Raw genomic sequence first — 25,244 nt, forward strand, 5'->3', positions numbered from 1 at the left:
GATATCCTAAGGACATCATAGTACAGTACCACTGTTAGCAAGTAATGCTCCTGTGGACTACAGCAGAGATAATGGCCAATATATGTGAACAGTCTGACACACTCTGGACAGTCCAGAGGTATACACATAACCCCTTAGTGCAAGACATGTGGACCAATCCTGACAATGTGGATGTTACCAGCCATGTAGATGGGTATAACACGTGACTACTGGTATACATGTGCCCCCATAGGTTATGCATTCACACATCCCTGTCTGTCCTGCCACTTAATAACTGCTGGCACAGAGGTGCCATGGCCACATACTACCCACTAGATATTGACATACATCTGTACAGCATCCTACTGCTCTGTCTGACATACATGACTGTTATGGTGGCCCAGCAGCAGTACATCTGGCAAGTATTTGGACATTACATCTCACTGGGTAAGTAACTAAGCTACTAGGCATGTAACAAAGCACTGTGCAGGCTACAGGCAGACTGACTCAACACTGGCCTACATTTCCTATGGGGGAACGCACATGTACCTGCATATATAGCAGGCTCTACAGGCATGCCACAACACAGAGTAACATACACCTGTGTGAAACTGCATAACCACAACCAATGTGAAGACAGTCACAGCCACATATGGTATGCTAGTGTAATATTACAATATATGGACTATCTGTTAACACCAACCTCATATGTGCCACTCACACACTAACCCTACATATACAGGGCTGCTACACAGTGTGGTCCAATGCCTGTCTGTGGCATGGGACATGTGAGTGTATGGCCCTACAAACATGTAAGCTGATAGGGTACCATACAGTGGAGCAGCATGTAACATCAGATAGAACAGGACCAAGAACAATGACATCTACCACAGTCTGTACACAGGCCAAGGTATATAGTAACAGTATACACACTGCCAACAATCACCATAAGTACACAGACCTCAGTACTGTACACACAGCCACAGAATGTCCAGGTTATGTCATCAAATATAACCCCTACTATACATAACATGTGTAACAGTCTCAATCTCACTGGCTTGTTATCAGATATGATGTCACTAATTATGGTGTACAGCACATATGCACCCCTTACTGCATGACATATGTACAAAGGTTGACAGGGTTGTGGTTGGAGGCACATACACAGAGCCAATATTGACATGTCGCTGTGATAACCTCATACATTTACTGTTGTAACAGGGTTTGTTGCACCATATGTCCTATGAGGGATATAAAGTCAGTAACTCATGGCTGTCACCATCTACAGACTGCAATCCTCACACTACCTTATGTAGTTCACAGATAGTTGCTCTGTGGGTAACACCTGAAACAAAAGACACCACACATTGGCCAGTCTGCAGATGACCCTACAGATGGGTGTTTCCTCATAAACATAGCACTGACATGGCAGGTATTAAAACATGTAGGACAGCCATATCCACACACACCCTGTTAAACCAACATTACTCCAAATGCAGTATAGCAGCACTTACAGTCTGTAGTCAGGTCAGGAACATCCCCCTCCTGTGTGTTGGCCTGTCTCCACAGTGTATGTTGTTAGAGGTAAATCCTCAATCCATCTGAGATGCTGTTTGCCAAACAACAGATCGAGTTCCTGCTCACAGTGAATGAAAGGCCCAACACAAACATGATGTTCCTAGATATTGGAGTGTGTTTCCATGCAATTGGCTATGGGAATGATACCACAGCTGTTCTACATGCAATCAGCTAGAGGAGGGCTGAAATTCATGCAGAGGCCATCAGCTGATCATGAGCATCACTTGAAATACACATGCTGCTGCATCAGCAAAGCAGGTGTAAGTCTCCACATCCAACAGAGATGGAGTGAGAGAGGCAGACAGAGGCAAAGAAAAGCCGGGGGGGCAGGAGAGTAAATCATAAGCATGTTTCTGTCACTCACCTACCAGTACAAGGTATCAAACCCTAATGATTATGTAGTGCTATCATGTGTCTATGCAGTTACTGGATGGGCCACATAGGTTACATGTTGAGAAGCCCTCAGAACGTCTATGTGATGGTGAGTGACATCTGCAACAAGGATATGGTAGCTATGTGGTAGGTGTAGTACACGTACCTGTCCGCATGAACAGGTGTCAGTGTCAACACAGCCATACTCTCACAGGGATGCACACACAAAGACACACTTGGCAGGGCCAGGAATACAACTCATCACTAGTGGGATTACCACAACTCAGTACTGTGCAGGTATCACATGCACCACAGGGGTCATATGGAGGTTATATGTGCAAAGGGTATGCGGGAATGTCTGACATCAGAGAGCATGCTTGAGTATGCCAATGGAGGTTGTAGTAAATGTGAATGTGGTCTTATGCATCATACAACACACACACAGACATGTGTGCCAGTACTGACATGCATGGGTGCATTGCTTCACGGGTGTGGTATGGTGACGGTGCCAGATGGCTATACAAGGCTAGGTGATGGGTATACCTTGGCATCAGGCCACATGACAATGGTCTGCATTGTGGCTCAGGGGTGTAGTGTCTGGAGTTGCCCACACAGGTGGGTATTGTATTCACCATCTAGTCACCTGGGTGACTACTGCTTGTGGCCAATGCTGTGCATTGCTTGCCATGTATGTGTTCCTTAGTCCATGATATGGACAGTGTCTGGGATGTGAACACCTCCCACATGCATGTACAGTGATATGTTGGCCCATGTTGTGTACACAGATTGTTATCATCAGATGTGCCAGTCCTGGCCTCATGTGGCAGGAACTGTTAATGGACAGCAGTTTGACCCTGCACCTACATTGCTAGCATGATACCAGTATTCCCTGGTGTCAGTGGTATCTGTCCATACAGGGCTTCTGTTTCAGACATGGTATGTCCTTTATGGGTCTCATTTGATGGCACCACATGTGTTGCATGTGTCCATTGGGGAACATGGGTGAGGTGTACTGTCAGCATGTACATGCCTATTGGACTGATGGACAGGGTGCCATGCCCTCTGTAGCTCACTGCAATCACACCATGGTTACTATCAGTGGGCAATATGCAGGGTACTACCAACATAGCGGCTGTGTCTAGGCATGTGTGTGTGTGTGTGTGTGTGTGTGTGTGTGTGTGTGTGTATGAGACATGGGTTGAGAGTGTTCCCTGGGTAATACAAGGATTGCTAATGTTGTTCAGCTGACACGGATGTCACATTTAGAGGTGTGGATTTGCACCCCAGCCTCTCAGCTATTTCACGTATATTATCCCTGTATGGTAAACATTGTGATATATACTTGGGCCACCATATAAGAAGTTTGCGAAACCCGCTCCACATTGAGTCCAGTTGTTACACACTCACAACCACCTCTACACAGGATATGAATGACAAACACAGACACACACACACACACACACACACACACACACACACACACACACACACACACACACACACAAACACACAGCTGTCATGTCTGGGATTAGAACTCCTACCTAACTAGTATATTACACGACAGCACTACGCAGTTATAGGACACGTCATGGAGATTACTGGAGTACTCCTTCCGCAAAGGTGTATTTCACAGTGAATGACATCAGCAGGATTGCCAAAGTAGGGCATTGGAATTGTACTGCGTGCGACTAGCCTAAAATGCATTTCTCCCTGCACAGACATAAAAACGCACTCAAAACATCCACAACTGCCATGGTTGGGAATAAAACCCCTACCAGAGTTCTATATCACACTACCGCATTATGCTTTTATAGGACGCACCATGGGGATTGCTGGATTGCCCCTTCCCCAAAGGTGTATCTCACAGTGAATGACATCAGTAGGATTGCCAAAGTAGGGCATTTGAATTGTACTGAGTGTGACTAGCCTAAAATGCATTGCCCTCTACACAGACAGAGACAAACACACACAGTTGCCATGGCTGAGATTAGATCTCCTACCTAACTATTTTATCACACAACAGTAGTACGTAGTTATAGTATGCACCAAGGAGATTACTAGGCTACACATTTCCCAAAGGTGTATTTCAAGGTGGATAACATCAGCAGCCTTGCCAAGGTAGGGCATTTTAATTGTAGGGAGTGTGACTAGCCTAAAAAGCATTGGTCTCTACACAGACAGGGACATAAACACGCACACACACACATACACACACAATTGCCAAGTCTGGGATTAGAACTCCTGCCTAACCATTTTATCACACTACAGCAGTACACAGTTACGGGACGTGTTATGGAGATTACTGGGCTACAGCCTTCCCAGTGGTGTATTTCAAGGTGGATGACATCAGCAGCCTTGCCAAAGTAGGGCATTTGAATTGTAGTGCATGTGACTAGCCTAAAAAGCATCATTCTCTACACAGACAGAGAAAGGCACACACACACACACACACACACACACACACACACACACACACACACACACACACACACACGCACACACACTCACACACACACTCACACACACACACATACACTTGCCACATCTGGGATTAGAACTCCTACTTATCTATTTTATCACACTACAGCAGTACGCAGTTATGAGTGTGCTATGAGATTACTGGGCTACATCCTTCCCAGAGGTGTATTTCTAGGTGGATGACATCAGCAGCCTTACCAAAGAAGGGCATTTGAATTGAAGGGAGTGTGACTACCCTAAAAAGCATTGCTTCCTACACAGACAGACAGACACACACACACACACACACACACACGCACACACACGCACACACACGCACACATACACACACACACACACACACACACACACACACACACACACACACACACACACACACACACACGCACACATACACAGTTGCCATGTCTGGGATTGGAACTCCTACCTAACTAGTTTATCACACTACAGCACTACACATTTATAGGTCGTGCCACAGAGATTACTGGGCTACAACTTTCCCAAAGGTGTATTTCACAGTGGATGACCTCAGCAGGCTTGTCATAGTAGGACTATGGGGAGGGCAATATGTGTGCATGGGCCATAATCCATTCATCTAGAGGTTGACACACAACACGCAGGCACACGCAGGGTCATATTCCACAGGTACATGTATACAGCTGCTAGATGACTACTTCCTTGTTCAGTCATGTTGCCCACCTAGCACTTGCACCACATAGCCTGTAATGCTGATAGATACCGGTGGCTAGTATCTACAGTGAGTGACTTCTGAACCTCATGTGGTTGTGGCCCTTTGGCTGTGTGCTGGGTGGGACAGGCCTGGATGGCTCCTTGTCACAGTAACCCTCTTCCACACATCTATGTACATCTAATTTTGGCTTATTATAGTGTGTTGTCCTTAGATATATATCTGTATTCCTATCCACTGTGTGTGCAAAGCACGAGTGGTGAATATTGAGGAGTATCTGCACTAACATCTGTGACTGCCAGCTATGTCTGGTCCTCTGGTGTTTGCAGACGTGGCCTCCATTTGTTTAAGTGTGTGAGCATGCCCAGTATGCCCGTCTGCATTGAATGTGTGGATCAAGTCCAGGTAGTTTGTACTACACTGCAGACCTTTGTGTTGTACACTTACAGGTAACATACTGTTTCTGCAGGGAATCCATCGATCATTTGGCAATATGGGGACAAACTGTGCAGGGGGATAGTGTGTACTGAAGGCGATTGTGTCTGTGCTGCTTCAGCTGCATGGTACTGCTGCTAGCAGAGATATTCAGACATGTACTGTGATACACAGTGATGTTTTCTGTCCTCATGTACTGTCAGGTGGACATTCTTGCTCACAGTGATGTCTTGTGGGACAAGGGTGACTGCAGTTGTGTCCGGTATTGTGGGCAGACACCTACATATTCATGGTACGTTATGCCATTCTGGAGGGGGAGATGCAGACATATGGTGCTGGGTTTGTGTATCCGATTCAGCACCTTGGTACACTGCTGGCAGAGGATCCCATACTTGTACGCCCATCAGCATGACAGTATGGGCTTATCTTACTGTGGCAATGCCTCACAGTTGTACAGATTCACACAGTTTAGCCAGGTGCAGGGGCCATTGGTCAGGATATTTACCCTATTGTGGTGTACGGGCAGGTGTGTAGACACCCATGTATGTGATTGCAGCTAGGGATAGTGTGTGCATACAGCTTGGTGTTGGACCCTGCACATTCCATGCTGCCATGCTCCCACCCCCTTTTGTTATTCTAACGTCTTCCATACATTATGCATACATTCTCTGATACCTTCCCTAAGGGTATCACCCATCACAGGTGTGTGTTAGTGTCCACAGTCCATGCAGTAGGACATGGTGGACATGTTACTGTGGTTTTTCCACATGGCCTTGCATATAGCTAATGTGGAGTGTGTTATGTTGTTATTTGGGTGTCCATGACATAACATGCATTGGCAGTATGTGTGAGACACAGGCTTTTGGCAGACACCTGTGGGGCATCAGGTGTTGCTGCATGCCAGATGTGGCAGGTCGTTGCATTCTGTCAGTCCTACAGTCCCAGACCACCATACAGTATATTCCCCTGGGGTGACAGGGTAGGTTTGATAGGTGCTTATGCCATTACCTCTTAACAGTCTTGCTCAGGTGGTGTGGATGCTGGCAGGGTGCTACCTACAGCTAGGGACACACATGCATGGGACACCTGGACTGCATGCTGCAGTCTTCTGCTATTGCCATATACAGGTGGAGTCTTGCTGTACCCATTCCCCACAGCAGGGATATGACCAAAGAGGTGCCTGTGGGTGATGTTTACCTGAGCTGTGTGCATGTGTGCTATGGACACTACTTGCATCTGACACACAGATATGCGCTGGGCATCCCAGTTATGCTTGCATGTGCAGGTACATCAGCTGTTTCCCAATACATTAGTCTAACCTCCTTTGTGATCTGCGAGTGTTTGGGCAGACAACACCAGTATCCTCTACTACAGGACCAGATAATGTGATGCATACCTGTATGTACTTTTCCAAGGGTGTGTCCATTTCACAGTGACATACTATATACTGTATGTCTGGGTACTTTCCCCATGTGTACTGCTTGTATATCTAGCCCAACAGCCATGCCATGTCAGTCTTTCAGATGGTGACACATATTACCACCATACATCTGCAATGGTTTACTGCTAGCTTGTGTTATACTGATGGGTATTGTGTATGGCACTGCAGTAAGGACTTGTCCCTGTCATCAGCGGTAGTGGGCAATGGCCACCAGGCTTACCTCAACATACATACATACCGACCACTCTCATATGATATGAGACACACACCAACCTATCACACACATACCTGCATATTGTGCAGATGCTACAACATATCCTGCTACCTTGACCACCTCTGTGCATTTGCTCTCCACTGGTATTATACTTAAACATACATGTTGATACATTTCTGCATAGGGTTGTCAGGAGGACACACCTGACTGTTACGACGTGTGTACATCAGATTGATGGGGGCACACCAGACCGTTACTACATAATTAAGCAGGGTTGGGGGGAACACACTTGAATGTTTCTGCATTCCTACACAGGATTGGGGAGGGGCACACCTGACTATTTCTACATTACTACACAGGATTGAGGGGGCACACCTGACTATTTCTACATTTCTACACAGGATTGGGGGGGCACACCTGACTGTTACTACATTTCTATGTAGGATGGGAGGGCACACCTGACTATTTCTACATTTCTACACAGGATTGGGGGGCACACCTGATTGTTATTACATTACTATGTAGGATGGGGGGGCACACCTGACACTTGTACACATTTGCTATGACTGTATTGGTATGTCAGGTACTCCATTTCATTCTGTATTCTAACCTATCATGCTGACTAGAGGCATATCAGTGTACTACAGATCTTAACTTTGATTGACCTACATATTAGTTTCCGACCTCCTACCCTTCAGAACTAACATCTCACTGCCTGACCTGCTGTAATCTGTCTGTGTAGGCCTGGGGGGAAGGTTACCCATAGGCATCATTCAGAGGCCATAGCACAGCCTTTGTTTGTATTTATCTACATCTGTCCTGCTGGCTGTGACTGTTGTTGGGCATGTGAACCCCCCTGACTGGCATGTGTGAGTCACTTACCTTGTGGGTATCGCAGTATTGAGGGTGGTGCTGCAGGGCTGCCTATGTTGGATGCACATAGTACACTCCCTACACATGGTTGAGCACAGGTAGTGTCATGTTTGGCATCCCTTTTACTGTATGTGAGAGTCAGAGAGAGGTGTTATTCCCTGGGTCCCTCCTGTGTCAGTGTATGTGCTATGCGTTGCCTCTTTGCCAAGGCCAGGGCATACTAGGCACACCTCCTTCTGCCTACTGAAGCAGGCTCAGGTTGTTCCTCCTCTGAATCACTCTGTGCCTGTGCAGGCCTTGGCAGGGCTGTGTGGCCCTACCGTGTGCTGTTCCTGCTACAGCTGTTTTCGCAGGATCATATTGTGTAGCATGGCACATGCAAATGACAATTTGGTTACATGTAGCTAGTGAGTACTGCAAGGCTACACTGGATGTATCCAGGCACTGGAACCGTGACTTGAGCATTCCAAACACATGTTCTATTATAATTCTGGTCTGTGCGTGTACCTCATTATGGAGCTCTTGTTCGGGTGTGTGTGCATTTCTGATGGGTGTCATCAACCACGGCTCCAGTGCATATCCAGCATCCCCCACTAGTTGACCGTGAGGGATGTCCCCATTGGCAAATCACTGGTACAGCTGCGTCAGATGCCAGATGCGGGAATCATGATAGCTTCCAGGACAGCTAGCACACACATACATTATTATGCCCTGGGCATCGCACATGACCTGGCAGTTGATGGAGGTGAAGCCCTTGCGATTGATGTAGACCCTATCCCACTCACCACATGGTGCTTTGATGCATATGTGTGTGCAGTCTATAGCACCCACTACCTCAGGGTATTCTGCTATTTGGTTGAACAGTTGCATATTGCTGGTCAACACCTCACTTGTGTTGGGAAATATACGTGCTCACCAACATGTGCTGATGTGGCAGCCAGGAACTGGTGGAGTATCCTGGATGCTGATGCCTGTGAGATCCACATCATATCCCCAGTTGGCCTTTGGAAGGTACCTGAAGCTAGTATTCTTAGGCCTACACATACCTTGGTATCCACTGGGATGGGTTCCCCTTTGTTAGCTCTGTGTGAGGCATGGCCGGCACAGCTCAACAATTTGCTGTAGGAGGTCCATATCCACCCTATAGCGCTCCACTATCTCCAGCTCATGTAGCCCCTGGTAGGTTACCCTGGGTCTATGCACTCCTCTCCATCTCCTCGCTGTGGGTTGGTCAACAGCATTCACATCCTCACCACCCTCACCCTCTTCCACAAGTTGTTGTATGATAGCTATTGGAGCCCCTATCATTTTGTTGTTTTGTTTGTTAAAAGTTCCCCGCGTGTATATACCGGTGGTGTAGAGTGTGGTAAAAACCAAAGGGGAAGGCGTTTGAGGTGTTTGCATAGTTTATAGTAGTGTTCCTGGCTGGGCTGGTCTGCTGCCTGTGTAATTGGCTGATTCTGATACATTTCACCTGCCAGCTATGCTAGTTCTCCTAGATTAGCTTCCTACTGCTGTTTTCCCTTCTCATTGCCTTCCTGTTTAAGTCCAGGGGCACACCGCACAAACAGAGTGCTCATATGTGCACAGAGCTACTATTTCCTGGTTTAACAATTTTTTTTTTCCTTTAAAACCAGGTGTGTGGCACGCACACCCACTTATGCAATGTACAGAGTGCTAGGCAGACTCACCAGACACACACCTCAGCAAACCTGAGTCACAGTGCTCCAATCTGCTTACAGTATGCCTGATACCCCCTCTATGATGTCAGCTAACTCCTAGGCTTGCACTAAGCTATTCCTGCTCTTACACTGTTGGGACCTGACTAGCATGCTGGGGGAAACTGGGATTCGCTATCATTCCCCTCATTTGCATAGGATTGCCTGTTAATGCATAGTTACGTGTCACACTGAGCCTCCCCCCTTAGCAACCACTACTCACTGGCCATGTTGTCTTCTGCCTGCCATTGACTTTAATGGCAGAATAGTGATTTTAGTTAGAATACTTATTTTAGGTTTATTTTCTTATTTTCCCCCCGATCCTATTTGCACACCGCTGCCCTACGCTTAAACAGCTGAGATTGGCTAAAAAAAAATTAAAGTTGATTTTTTTTATTTTTTAAGCTGTTTTCAATGCCAATGACCTTATACTTGGCCATTAGCATGCTTCCTGACTGATATGCACCCTTTATTTTGAGCTGTCACGGCTCCATTTTGGAATTTGCAGAAATGCACTTGGTTACTAACCGAGTACATTTCTACAGATTACACTAGTCTTGCATGGCCGGTTTCCAGCTTCCTGGATTGGAAATTCACCTCATTTGCATGGATTTCTCAAGTAAATGGGATCATTTGCATACAGGGGCTTAGTCCGTGCAGGACTAGTGCAGGACCGCACGTGCATGCCCCTGCAGGCTATTCCTGGATCGCACGCAGACATATTGCCTACTGGAGCTCCTGCACTAATCCTGCATGCTGTGCAAGGCTTGCAGAATCCAGGGGAATATTAACAATCATTGTTTATTTCATAAAATACTACCTTAATAAATATCTGTTGTGCATCAGTAAATGCAAAAACAGTCAATTGTCTACTTTGTACAATAAATGCAGTCATTTAGATTAAAAGCCATTTCCATTCATTGCACATTTATGTAAGAATAACTTACTCTTTCTTTTAATTTCAAACATGAAAGTTACAATGCAGGAAATATCTGGAGGAAGATAGCTTTGACGTTAAGGAAAACAAACTTAAATTTAATGCAAGAACAACATATGCACCAGATTTTTGCCATCAATAATGATTTTGAGAATCTAACAAAAGAAAACTGGTAAAATAGGCAGATCTGTACCATAGTAGGTTAAAGCCCTGATGGAGCTCTTGTTATCACTCCCAGATGACTGGACATAATTACTGGCCTGATTGCTGGAGAAGGCAGATAGAGAAGAATGGAGTGATAAGGTTTGCTGGCTCATCAGTCCAGGTGAGATGGGATTCAACAGGTTCGGCTACAAGAGCAACACTGGGGGGGGGGGGGGGGGGGTCACCTTGAATGTACACTATGCATGAATGCAGAAACTTAGGGTCATGATCCTACCAAGGAAGAGAGTACACCATAGCCAACCATAAAGGATATGTGAAGGGATTTGTACTGTGGCTGATAGCCCACAAGGTATGGGAGATACAAGCACACAGACATTTCCTAAACTCTGTTAGTAGGTAATGCCTGTTCTTAGCGCTTACCTTCATTGCCAACCTTGCTGCATGATGGGGTGTGAAGTGGAATGAATGGTCTAATTTTGACTGGATGCCTAAAGGTCACTAGGCGCAAAGTTAAGAAATAGGTTAAAAATAGTAATATATAAATGCATATTATCTGAAGAAGTACAGAAAGGTACTAAATTGTGATACAAATGCACATTCTTTTACTGTACGTATGACCTGCCTAATCTACAGTTAATAATGTACGTAGAAACACTTTTCTTCCAGTGCCTAAATAAGTCTCACCCTTCTCCAACAGAAATGCAGTATTATTCTTATTAAAAGTATATCTAACCTGAATGGATCACAGAGAGATCTGTTTTGCAGATTATTTCTACTTTTGCATATTTGTTGGTGATATGCTCTTCTCTCTTATCCTAATATATTTCTTTCCTGCCATAAGCGTGACCCACAACAAACTGGACTACAAAGATGAGATCCTTTTTAACACTGTGGCACTGAATACAATTATTAGCTTATTTAAGGATGTTGCACCCTTTCATGTTTGCATTTCTTCCTGTGTGAAATTTAAGGTTACAACTTTGGCAACTCCCTTAACTTCAATCAAATCTCAAAAAAATTGAACTCCACCCCCTAAATATTCTCACTATACATAACCCCACATCATTCAAAAATCTACTTAAAACAAACAACAACTGAATCTGCTCCTGTTCAGTCCCCAGCTAATCTCACTGCAACCATCCCATAGTCCCCACATAACATCCAAGTTACCCCACCAGTGCACTAATCCTACTGAAATCTAAGCTTTGAGTCTCAAGAAATCTGTAAACTAAAAGCCCCCTCTTGAGTTTTACTATTAAAATTTTCACTTCTCATGGAAACTGGGTCACGTTGTATCACTAGATGTATTTGTTCAGCATATGAATGTCCTTTCTATCAACTGATACTAAAGTATACTGTTTGACTACCATGCTCCCTGAAATGACTTGATCTGTCTCCACTGATATTGTAAATAGTATGTATATGTTTCCATGTCATGCATACAATATAACATAATGTGCATCATGGATTGTAATATGTTTTTTTCTTGAATATGCATGTGTCTCCTTTTTCATACATACAATGTAATGTAACATAATGCACATCCAGGATTGTTCTATGTTTTTTATGTGTATATTGAATATACTATGTTATTAAGATTATTATGTTTTTTTGTATGTGGACATTTTTTCCCTGGGCCTCCACTGAAAATGGGCTACTAATCCCAATCGGACCCCCCTTCCCGGTAAACCAAAAGACAAATAAATAAAAATAAAATAAAAAGATGATTTAGAAGTGTGGACACTTTTAAAATTATGTACCCTAATTCCTGGGATGATACAAAACATCTTTGCCACTTGATGCTTACATCGATGTTCATTTAAAAGCCTTATTCAGGAACTTCAAGAAATGTTTGTAAAATGTTAAGTACACTGCAAAATGTAAAGTTGACAGGAATGATGTCAATCCTTTCTGCTTGCAGGTACTTCAAAAATATTTTGTCTGGCTGTGTCCACCAAATAGGCATTTATGACTGAGATGTAATTTTCACTTTGAAAGTTCTCATGCTGAATATAAGAAATCAAGAAAGCAACACATGGGGCCGGATTCACAAAGGCTTGCACGGAGTCTAAGAGTTTAATAAGACGTCAGACAGGCAATATGTCTGCCGAGCGATTCAGCAATAGCTGGCAGGGGCGTGCATGAGGGCTCCTAAAACTACTCTTGCACGGACAGTGTAATGGTATGCAAATTACCTCATTTGCTGCTGAAATGTATGCAAATGAGGTAAATTTGCGATCCAGTAACCACTAACCTGTCCGTGGAAGAGCAGTGTCATTTGCAGAAATGTACTCCATTGGTAATGGAGTACCATTCTGCAAATAGCTATACGGAGCTATGACAGCTCCAAATAAAGGATGCATCCAGTTGAGGAAGCATGCCAATGGCCAAATATAAGGCCATTGGCATTTTTTTAGGTTGAAAATTAATAAAAATATATTTTTTATTTTTTTCCCTGATCTCCGATGTTTAAGCATAGAGTAGCGCCGTGCAAACGTGTGGCGCTTTAAAAAACAGAAAGTAATTAAAAAATAGGCATTTTTTTAATAAAAAGCTTATTCTGCCATGCAGGTGAATGGCAGGCTGAAGACAACATGGCTACTGAGTAGTGGTTGCTAAGGGGGGAAGCTCAGTTTGAGAGATGTAACCAAGCATTAGTAGGCAATCCTATGCAAATGAGGATAAGGATAGTGAATCCAAGTTTTCTCTGGCATGTGAGCCATGTCCCTAGAGTGTAAGTGTAGGAATAGGGGAGTAGTAGAGTAGAAGATAGGTGACATCATGAGGGGCTATGTATGAAAGACTGTAAGCTTATTGGAGCAGAGTGGCTTGTGTTTGCTCTGAGTTGCTCAGGATTGGAAGAGGTGTGGCTACTGTTGTCCTAGCTGAAACCCAGAAACCAAAGGTGTACACCATGGATATATCTGAAACTTCTTGCAAATGTGTTTACACCATGTGCACTCGTTTGCACGCCTGTAAGCCCATGTAAGCTTGTGTGCGCGTGTGTGTGGGCATGGGCGCATGTTTGCGCTTGTTTGCACGGCACTGCCCCTTGTGGAAACAGAAACTGAAAAGGAAGGAAAAGAAGTAGTAGGAAGTTAAAAAAGGAGAACTAGCAGAGCTGCCAGGTGAAATAAATCAGAATCAGCCAGTTACACAGGCAGTACACTAGCCCAGCCCAGCACTTAAAACTCTGCAAACAACATCCCCCCATGTTTTTCTCAAGAACATTGCAACACTGCAGTATACAAAGAGTGAAAACTTAAAGAAGCTTAACTCAGACAAAAAAATGTTAGGGGCTGCCATTGCTATCATAAGCCAACATGTACAAGATGCTGAGGGTGGTGCCATTGTGAATGCTGCTGAGCAACCCACAGTGAAGAGACTGAGAAGAGTGTACAGACCCAGGGTAGCCTACCAGGGGCTACTTGAGCTGGAGATAGTGGAGTGCTATAGAGTGAACAGAGACCTCCTGCAGCAAATTGTTGAGCTGTGCCGGCCATGCCTCACACACAGAACTAGCAGAGGGGAACCCATTCCAGTGGAAACCAAGGTATGTGTTGGCCTAAGCATACTAGCAACAGGTACCTTCCAGAGACCAACTGGTGATATGATGGGGATTTCACAGGCATCAGCATCCAGGGTACTGCACCAGTTCCTGAATGGGTCAGCACATGTCGGTGACCATGTATATTTCTCCAGTTCCCGTGAGGCATTGGCCAGCAATATGTGTCTTTTTCAGCAAATAGCAAAATACCCTGAGGTAGTGGGTGCAATAGACTGCACGCACATACACATCAAAGCGCCACCCGGTGAGCAGAGTAGGGCCTACATCAACTGCAAGGGCTTCCCCTCCATCAACTTCCAGGTTGTGTGCGATGCCCAGGGCATAATACTGAATGTGTATGCTGGCTGCCCTGGAAGCTACCACGATTCCCATATCTGGCATTTGACACAGCTGTACCAGAGATTTGCCAATGGGGACATCCCTGACGGTCACCTAGTGGGGGATGCTGGATACGCACTGGAGCCGTGGCTGATGACACCCATCAGAAATACAGGCACACCTGAACAAGAACTCCATAATGAGGCACACGCACAAACACAAAATGTAATCGAGCGTGTGTTTGGGATGCTCAAGTCATGGTTCCGATGCCTGGACACATCTGGTGGAGCCTTGCAGTACTCACCAACTACATGTACCCAAATTGTCATGGTATGTGCCATGCTACACAATATGTTCCTGCGAAAACAGTTGCAGCAAGAACACCATGGGGCAGGGCCAAACAGCCCCCCACCATTGCCAAGGCCATCACAGATAGATCATGGCTCAGAAGAGGAACAACCTGACCCTGCCCCAGTAGGCAGAAGGAGGTGTGCCCAGTATGCCTTGGCCTTGGCAAAGAGGCAATGCATAGCACATACACTGGCTCAGTAGGAACCCTGGAAATGATACCTCTCTCTGACTCGCACATAAAATAAAAGGGATGCCTAACTTGACACTACCTGTTTTCAAACATGTATAGGGAGTGTACTATGTGCATCTGACATAGGCAGCCCTGCAGCACCACCTGAGGCATGATTGCCATGTTTTAAGCAATATGAAGCAGTGCTAAGCAGCTTTTACCACTATTTAGTATATGTAAACAAAATTGCCTGCGCTAACTAGAGCAACGTCAGGCAACGTTGAGCAATGTTGGGCAAGGTCAGGCAAAGTCGAGCAAAGTTGAGCAAAGTCAGGTAAACATGCTCATATTTGCTTTACTGTTCCTTAAGCAGTCTGGTCTGCCAAGCATGAAAATAAAAAAAGCAGTGACAGGACTCAAACCCAGGATACTGTGCACTTTAGTCACAGTACTGAACCACTAAGCCATGACAACATTTCACTGGAGCAGACACAGCAGGACAATTGTACACTAATGCAAACACAAAGAAATGCTGTATCATGCCCCTAAAGAGGCATATGGGTAACCTCCCCCACAGGCCAATGCAGACAGAGAACAGCAGGCCAGGCGGTGTGATTTGGGTTTGGTAGGCTATGAAGTCGCAATCTAATATACGTGACATTGGATGCTAAGATCTGTAGTACAGTATTATGCCTCAAGCCAGTATGATAGGCAACAGTACAGACTGAAATGGTGTAGCTTACATAGCACTGCAGGCTTAGCAAATGTGTATAAGTGTCAGGTGAACCCCTCATCCTATGTACACCCACAGTAACAATCAGGTGTGCCCCCGGGTAGAAATGTACAAAGAATAGCTGTCCCCCCTGTATGTACAAATGTTGATAAGTCTATGCAATATGTCTCATGGAAGCCCTGCAGGCACAGCATGATCCCTGTTGATTTATGACACAAAGGTGAGCCCTGCAGTAAAAATACAACTTGATTTTCCACACACATATAGTATAAATGCCTATACCGGGCGTGCTCACACACTTCAACAAATGTAGTGGATTTCAGTCAGCAACATACTGAAAGGTCATACTGGGCATGCTCACACACTTAAATAAATGAAGCAAATGTCAGGCAACAATATACTGAAAGGTCATACTGGGCATGCTCACACAGGCCATGTCTGAGTACAGCAGTGGGCCACACATATCTGGCAGTTGCATGTTTTACCCCAGGAACCTGTCACTATTCACCAGTCCTGCCTTGTGCACACAGTTATATGAAAACAGACACATATAATATATTGGAACCCTGTCATAATCAAACTATGTACCACAAGTACTTAAGTTGTTCACAAAAAGTGAAAAAGCAAAGAAGATCAATAAAATTGCAATCAGTATCATCAATAAACAATGTGCACTCCAAACATTATCCAATCCATGTTCTGGCAAAATAATCTGTGAAGGAGTCCATAGAGAACCATGATGCTTCCTTCCGCTATGTCATAAATAGCAATGTACACTCATATATGTCCTGAGTCAGTGCAAACTGTAAATGACTGACATTGCCAACATCCTTTCAGACAGGCTCATACATACATACCCCCCTCTCACTGACAAAAGGCCCCATCATCATACCTGGATATTGTGAAAGCACAGATATCACATATACAATGGGTAAACAGCTCCTTCCAAACCTGAAAACACAACGTCTATGGGATTACATTGTTTCCCTAGCTGTGTCATAAGTGAACTCCAAAACAAACAGACCCTGCACCTGAACAGTCTGTTGAGCCTCACCGTCTGCAGAGGATATGAAACTGTTGAATGGGTTACAACAACGTTTGGCACACTCCACAAATGTTCGTGCACAACAGACCATGGGAATTATTGTCTTATAAGCCTATTAAGCCTTATCTGCAAAGCCATGGTGTCCATCATGATGGACCTCATACACAGAGGTATTGGGAGCCTACAAACACCCAACCCTAGCCATATTGGTTTGTTAAGGGGCAGATCTTGGTTCCCAAACCTACTACAGTGTTTTCAAAGCAGTCACCCAGGACATACAGAAATGAAATGAGCTACACATGCCCCACATAGACCTTGTAAAGCCCATTGCAAACATCTCAGACACATGTCATGTCCACAATATCAACAACCGGTGCATAAATATGTATGTCATCTGATGGATTGCCAAATGGGGCACAGATAGATCCCACAAGATAAGAAATGTGGTCACCTGTTCAAGCTGGTAACAACTGCTGTCCCCCATGGTTCAGTCATGAGACCCTACCTGTCTGGTGTATGCTTTTCAGATATACAGTCAAACACATGAGGGCTATGCTTAGCAAAGGTTGTTGCTGACTGCGCAAATGTTGTCATACCCAATGTTTGGGACAACAGAGACATCCTTATAAAGGTTCACAGTCAGACAGATTTGGTGACAGGATTATGGCCCCGAGCTACAGTCATACAAATACCACATAGGTGCCAACACCATAAATATGGAGTTGATATGGACACATATGGATAGTCATCTCCACTTCCAGAAACACATTTACAAAGTGGTTAGAAATACATGCTATGTGTTACCACAAACTGCCAAAGTTTTTGCATGTAGGTCAAAGGAGGTTCCTTGTGCCCATTAGTCATCAGACCTGTATAAGAGTACCACATCAGAGTTGCAATGCATCTGACTAGGCACCTTCAGCAGCTGAAAAGAGCACTGAAGTACCTCAACAAGAGGATTACTGGCCTCAAACAGTTGCCCCATGCAACATGACTGAATTTAACTCAATCTGTACTCTGTTGTATACTGTCTACTCATGAGATCTCTGCCCAACAGACAGGTCCATGTCCAATGCAGAACTGATGTGCATGCGCTATCTATAGTAAACCCAAGCTCACTGTACCACATGCTCTAGGGATATCATCATCACAACATTAAATAGAACATGTTGGAGGGATACAGTACTACCTCACAGATGTCCCTTGCTTTGGAACAGGCTCCCAACCAACAGTAGGCCAAGTCCCTCACTGACACTCTTCCAGAGGAGCCTTGATGAGTGTATGTGAAACTGAAGTGTCACACCAGGCAGCACTCCATCAGCTCTTCTACACAGAGGCCTAGGGAACTAACACCATGGGTGGAGATAGCTGCACACTCTGGCCATACTAATATATGCCTTCAGGCAGTTAGCCTATTACCTACCTATCTACCTATATATATATATATATATATATATATATATATATATATATATATATATATATATATATATATATATATATATATATATATATATATATATATATATATATGTGTGTGTGTGTGTGTGTGTGTGTAGGGGGAACACAGTATAATAAGGCAAAAATGGATGTGCACAGATGTGTGTAAGAGGGTGACCATCAACGCCCCTTCTGCTATGTACCTCACAAGACATCTACAACAAATGGAAAGCCTGCAGAAATACCTCTTTTGGAGCACTGGTGGCCTGACATACATGCCATACACAGACCGTCTGTAAATGCTCTAGCTGTACTGTCCTGCATATTGCCTACGCAGAGGTGATCTCTGCATAACATACAAAGCTATGTCAAACACAGAGCTGTTGGACATGCCCCACGTAAAACACTCACAATCCCTCTGATCCTTTGACCCAAATCCCAGAGTGAAATACAGAAGGAAGGGGTGTATCCATTTACCTTATGGATACACACACTTCCAGGTCAGTGGCACAGCATGAGGCCTCGGAGACCATGCAAGTGCAAGTCACATTGGGTAAAGCTGCTTATCACATTGTAGGCTGCTACAGATCACCTACCATGTCTCAGAAACCTCACTTAGTATTCCTGAGAACAGTGGAAAATATAAAGGTCATACCAAACAGCATTATATGAGGAGATTACAACTACCCAAACATTGACCGAGATAATTACTGGTGTACAATGTCCGTTACCCAATGCTTCCTAGAGTGTAAACACTCAAATGCCCTGGAACAGCTGGCCACCATGGCTACTAGAGGTGACAACGTACTGGACTGGAGCATCATCAACATGGGGTACCAGTGTTCCGCAACACAGATAAACCCCTTGCTGGTAATACAGATCATAAAGTAATCACAGTGGAAATCCACACCCCCCCCCCAGTCAAGTAAACCACTGTGAAGTCACTGCAAAAGCAAAATGCATACTTCTCAGGACCAAAGTGTAAAGTTCCAAAGCCCCCTTGCTATAGGATAATGCTATACAATCCACAGCATCATTTACAAGTGCATTCTCTGAGCATCTACAGGGATGCATGGATCTAGACATCCCAAATAAAACCAAGATGCACACCTCCAAAAGGAAGACAGCAAGCCAGTGGTTGTTGCCCATAAATAATCTATACAACAGAAGGAGGAAACTAACACATGATAGGGTAAACCTCACAAAAGGAAAGGCATCACTGATCAGTATTAGGAAGACACAATGATTGCTCATAAAATAATGCAAGGTCTGTTTCTAAAGACAAAATGCCAAGGAATGTAAGAATCACCACCACAAATACTTTGTTAGCTATACCAAACATGTAGGTGACAACTCACAAATATGCTGTCAGCCACTGCAAAGTGGCAAAACATACACTGGACCAACTGACATTGGCCACATCCTGGTGGACAAGTGCAGTGCAACCCCCCCATCACCCCCAAAAGGGCCTGTGTCCATCCAAGAAGAATGCACAGCCCCAGATGTTATGGACATGCAGGTAGAAACAGCACTCTCCAAAGCTATGAACACAGCATCAATGGGTTTGGATGGTGTGCCAGGCTGCGTCTTACACCAGCCCCAAAAGGAACTACACCCTCACCTACATTCACTGTCCAGACTCAACTGTACCACAAGCTATGTACCCAAAGAATAGATTCATAGGTTTATACTAGGCTATCTGCCCTAAAGCATTTATAAGCCTAGCCCAAAGTTTTGTGGCTTACACCACCCCTTATGTTAAAAAATACTGTGCCCATTAGTTTGTTGTGCCTCTGTCCAGCAGTAACACAGAGATGATTCCCGGGGTGAACCTACAATCTCCCATCCACCGGTCAAGATTTCTCTTGAACAGAGCCAGCGAGGTGCTCTGCCTCACATGGACCGGGATTTTATTCCACAGCATAGGGAGTCTCTGGGTGACAAATCTATCCCTCCAGCATGTCCTATTTATATCCGTGCTAAGGTTTAAGTCACTTGCTCTAGTGGATCTGGTAGATTTGGATTTTTTGAGGTGGAGCATGTCCATTAATTCTGGGTTGGACATGGCCTTGTATGTCAGGCACAGGTCACCTCTGAGCAGACCTATGTGACTGAATAGAGCTGGAGTTTCTTCAGTCTGGCAGCATATGACAGATTTTGGAGTCCCTTTATCCTTTTGGTGAGGAACTTTTGGGGTCTCTCCAATTGCTCCAGGTGTCGGGTGAGATACATCCCGAATGGGGCATTGTACTCAATCATTGGTCTGATAAGTGAAGAGTACAGGGGAACAATGACCTCACTTGATCTGGATGTGAATCCCTTCATGATCAGGTGGGCAATGTAGAAGGTCTTTCTAACCACTTTAGCAATGTGAGTGTCAAAAGAAAGGTCACTGTCAACCTGGGTCCCCAGGTCCCTGATAACCTCTTCTGTGCTTAGTGGATTGCCACCTATATGGTAGCTTGGGGTTACCTTGTTTTTCCCAAATGGTATGACTATACATTTTTTGGCATTTAACTTCAGGCCATGGCTCTGGCACCAGCTATCAGTTTCCGTGAGACCCCTCTGAAGGATATCTGTGTCCGATGTACTTTCCACTATGGCGCCCAGTTTGCAGTCATCTGCAAACTTTGTCAGCCATAGTCCTCCTATGTTTGCCTGTACTTCTGAGAAGTAGATGCCGAACAACAGGGGGCCAAGGACTGAGCCCTGTGGGACACCACTTGTGACCGGCTTGGAGTCTGACATAGCGCCAGCAACTCTGTCCTTTAGCCAGTTTGCAACCCATCTTGTGATATATGGGTTTACATTTAAGCTGGTAAGTTTCTCTATAATACCCGAGTGAGGTATTGTGTCAAAAGCTTTTGCAAGGTCAAGGTAGGCTGTATGGACTGCCTTTCCCTCATCAATGGCCTTGGTGACTGTTTTGAAGAAGTCGACCAAGTTCAAAAGGCATGATCTGCCCTTGACAAAGCCAAACTGGGTCGGGTCCAATGTCTGCAAGTCCCCTATGTCTTTGTTTATGAGTTCCATTATGATCCTCTCTATAGCTTTGCAGACCAGGCTTGTTAAGCTTATGGGGGGGTAATTACCAGGGTCCGTAGAGGCACCGCCTTTGTGGAGTGGGACCACAGTTGTCGTACGCCACTCCTTGGGCACATATCCTGTGGTAAGGCTAAGATTAAACAGCTGCCTTATGTGCGGGTTTAGTTCCTCGTTGAGTTCATGTAGCACACAGCTGGGGACACCATCCGGTCCCATTGATGCTGTGTTTTTAGCTTTAGAGAGAGCAGCTTTCACCTGCACATTTGAGATGTCTGGGAGGCTACACTCCGCTGGGATAGTTATCTCTCCTTTCGGGAGGGAGAGGGGGGTGAAGTTTGCACTGAACCTGTCTGCCAGTATGTTGGCAATGTCTGTGGGTTCAATGATTTTTGTATCATTTTGGACTAATTCTGAGCATATCTGGGAGTTTCCACCCAGGTTTCTAACATAGCTGAAGAAGGCCTTATGATTGTCTTTTGAATCTATGGCAATTTTTCTCTCAAAGTTGGCCTTGGATGATTTTATGAGTGCTCGTATTTTTTTACTAATAATGATCAAGGGTGTCTTCTTTTATGGATTTTGCTCTATCATGTAACAGCTTTCTCCTCTTATTGTAAAGTTTGTTTATGGCTGGGGTCCACCAGACTGGACATTTGCCCTTGGTGGAAAGAGTCTTGGTTTTATTAGGGATTGCCTGATCCATGCAGTCCTGGAGGTGTTCATAGAAGGCATTTGTAAGGGCTTCCGCAGCTTGGGTTGTGGTTTCCACTGGCTCGGGGGCCTTGAAGGATACCACACCAGTCTTGAGTAGTGTGAAGTTTGCTTTAGAGAAGTTCTTCACTGTGGTCTTTTCTGTTTGGGGTGGGGGTGGGATGTGGATTTCCAGTGAGATTAGTTTTTGATCTGATCTCACCAATGAGGGATATACTTCCGGTGTGGAGCATTTTGTCCCCATGTTTGTGATGATGAGATCTAGTATATTTTCTCCTCTTGTGGGAATGGTGACTAGTTGTTCCATGGCATTTGAATTTATGAACTCCAGGAACCTTTGGGCTAGAAAGTTGGGGCTTGAGTAATGTTCCCAGTCTATATTCGGGTAGTTGAAGTCACCCAATATAATGGTGTTTGGAGATACATTTATACCCTCCAGTGTCTTTAGGAAGGCTGTGTGGGGTTCCTGAGTTTGAGAAGGTGGCCTGTAGCATGCTACAAATTGTAGAGCAGTTTTGCCTATGGTTAATTGCACCTGGATGGTTTCCGATGCTTCGTGCATTGCCACCAACCTGGAGGTGTGGGTTTCCTTGATGAATATGGATACACCCCCTCCTTTTGTGGTGTGGTCCGGGTTTTGGGGCCGGAACGCATGATATGAGGTAAAACCTGATAGTGCCGGGGTGCTCTCAGGAGCCTTGAACCAGGTTTCAGTCACAGCACAGACATCGATGTTCTCCATACTGAGAAGGGCCTCGAGTGCGTGCATTTTGAGATTTAGACTTCTGGCATTGAGCAGCATTACCCTTAGTTTCTTCCCATTTTTGTTTTCTAGGGTGGTAGGTTTAGAATTTGAGCCTTGCCTAAAAGGCACTATGGGGTGGCAAGAGCCTTAGCCAATATCCAGAATCCCAGGGGTGACAGGTGCAAGCCATCCCTTGCGAAGCAGCGTGGCTTGTCAAGCATGTCATCCCAGGCAAACAGACACTGGATCCCCTTTGAATGACACCAGAAATTAAGCCAATTGTTAAAGCTGATCATCTTGTCTCTATGTTGTGGCATCATTCTTGGTGAAGGAAGGATACTGCTCAGGGTCAGCGTCATACCTGCCTGGGCTACATAATCAGAGAGCTCCTCTATGTCTCTTTTCATGTAGTCCAGGGAGGTACGTCTCAGGTCGTTCACACCAGCATGGACAATGACTGTGTCATATTTGTACTTGCTGTGGAGTGACCTGAGTGCTTGTGTTATGTGGCGGATTCTAGCGCCCGATAAGCAGCTTACTGTGACCCTCTCCTTGTTCAGTCTGGTGAGTGGGACGTCAGTGTGTCTGACTATGGAGTCACCTATGACAAGTATGTTTGGTGTTGTATTTGGCCTTAAGGGCTGTGACTGCTTTGCACACTGATTTTGAGGTTTATGTGTTGCCTGTGGTGTGTCATGAGGTGGCAGTTGCTTGGGTGTCTGCTTTGGAGGCCTCTGCTGTTTAGGTAAATTTTTGCTCAGAGCCTCAGAGTATGACTTTGTGTGTTTATGTGTTTGATTCATTGTTGTGATAGCTTTATGTGAGACTGGTTTTGTGGTGTGTGTAGTTGCCTTCTCCTCCTGTCTGGTCTTGCCAGTCCTGAGTTGAGAGAGCTCAGCCTCCAGTTTGGCTAAATAGCTGCATCTCTCGCAAGTATTTGTGTTATGTGGGAGGAGGAGAGGTTTGTCTGTGTACATGAGGCAATTGTAACATTGCCTCAATATTCCCAAATTCACCAACTGGACAGGAGAGGACGCCAGCATCTGGCCCTTCGACATGCTAGAGAAATTAAGAAGTTAGGGGTGTAACTGAATAAGAGAGGACTTAGTAAGGAAGTGGGTGGGTACTCCTGGGGGGGTTTGCTAGTGAGGGACTTTGTATAATACAGAAGTGCTAAACCTGAAAAGAAGATGCTTTTAAGACAAGTGCTAAGCTTTTTTTTTTTTTTTTTTTTTTTTTTGAGAAAAAAAAAAAGCTTTTAGGAACAAGTGCTGTGCTTTTTAGTTAAGGGATATACTGTTTAGATTACTAGTAGAGCAGTTCTAAGGGAAAAAGTGAAGAACAGACTTTATGGAGTCAGAAAAAGTTTAACCTTGTTAAACCGGCGCTGCCCGATGCTGCTCTAGTGGCAACTCCGCGCTAAATTGCGCTAAAGCACTCTAAAGCGTTCTTGATAGCAGGGGCTGGAAGGAGCCAGGAATTGACCCAAAATGGCCAATAAAACTACAGTTTCAAGTCAGTAACCACTCCCACGAGGGGCAGGGAAGCAGCTCAATGTTTTTCACTGCCACTGATCAACAGAGAGACTTTCCTTTAGCCCAAGCAAAAATGGCCTCACAGAAACTTACAAAACAGTTCAGGAACAGCAAGCCTGTAACTGAACTTTTTTAAATCTCAGAAAAGTGGGAAAAAAGCAAGATTTTTTTTTTGTTTTTGTTTTTCAGAGATAGCAGAGGTTCACAAGTAATATCAAGTTATAACAGTGCAGTAAATGACCCCACACAAGATTGCTAGGCCAAAGACAGAAAATATGCAAGTTTTGAGAAAAAACGATTTTAAAATTAAGTGCAAACAGGAAATTCAGTAAAGAGCTTTTGGTTGTGCTCTAAATACAGCTACTAATGCAGAAATCAAGTTTAACAAGCCAGAAAATGCTCAAACTAGGCAGCTATGCAGAAAAACTTATCAAATAAACAGAGGAAAAATACTTAAAATCTCAAAAGTGGCTCCTTTCTTCTCTCAGTGTTTTCTCCTCTAGGTGGGTGCTTCACCAACAGCCAACAAGCCTGAAAAGATGCCAAAACCACGAGGCAACTAGGTTTTAAGAGAGGAAGATGAAGGAGTTTTGGAAATTACCCCTGTTGGCCAATAAAACTACAGTTTCAAGTCAGTAACCACTCCCATGGGGGCAGGGAAGCAGCTCAATGTTTTACACTGCCACTGATCAACAGAGAGACTTTC

The sequence above is a fragment of the Protopterus annectens genome, chromosome 2.part2 (assembly GCF_019279795.1).
Source record: "Protopterus annectens isolate FY-2018-M chromosome 2.part2, PAN1.0, whole genome shotgun sequence".
NCBI lineage: Eukaryota > Metazoa > Chordata > Ceratodontiformes > Protopteridae > Protopterus > Protopterus annectens.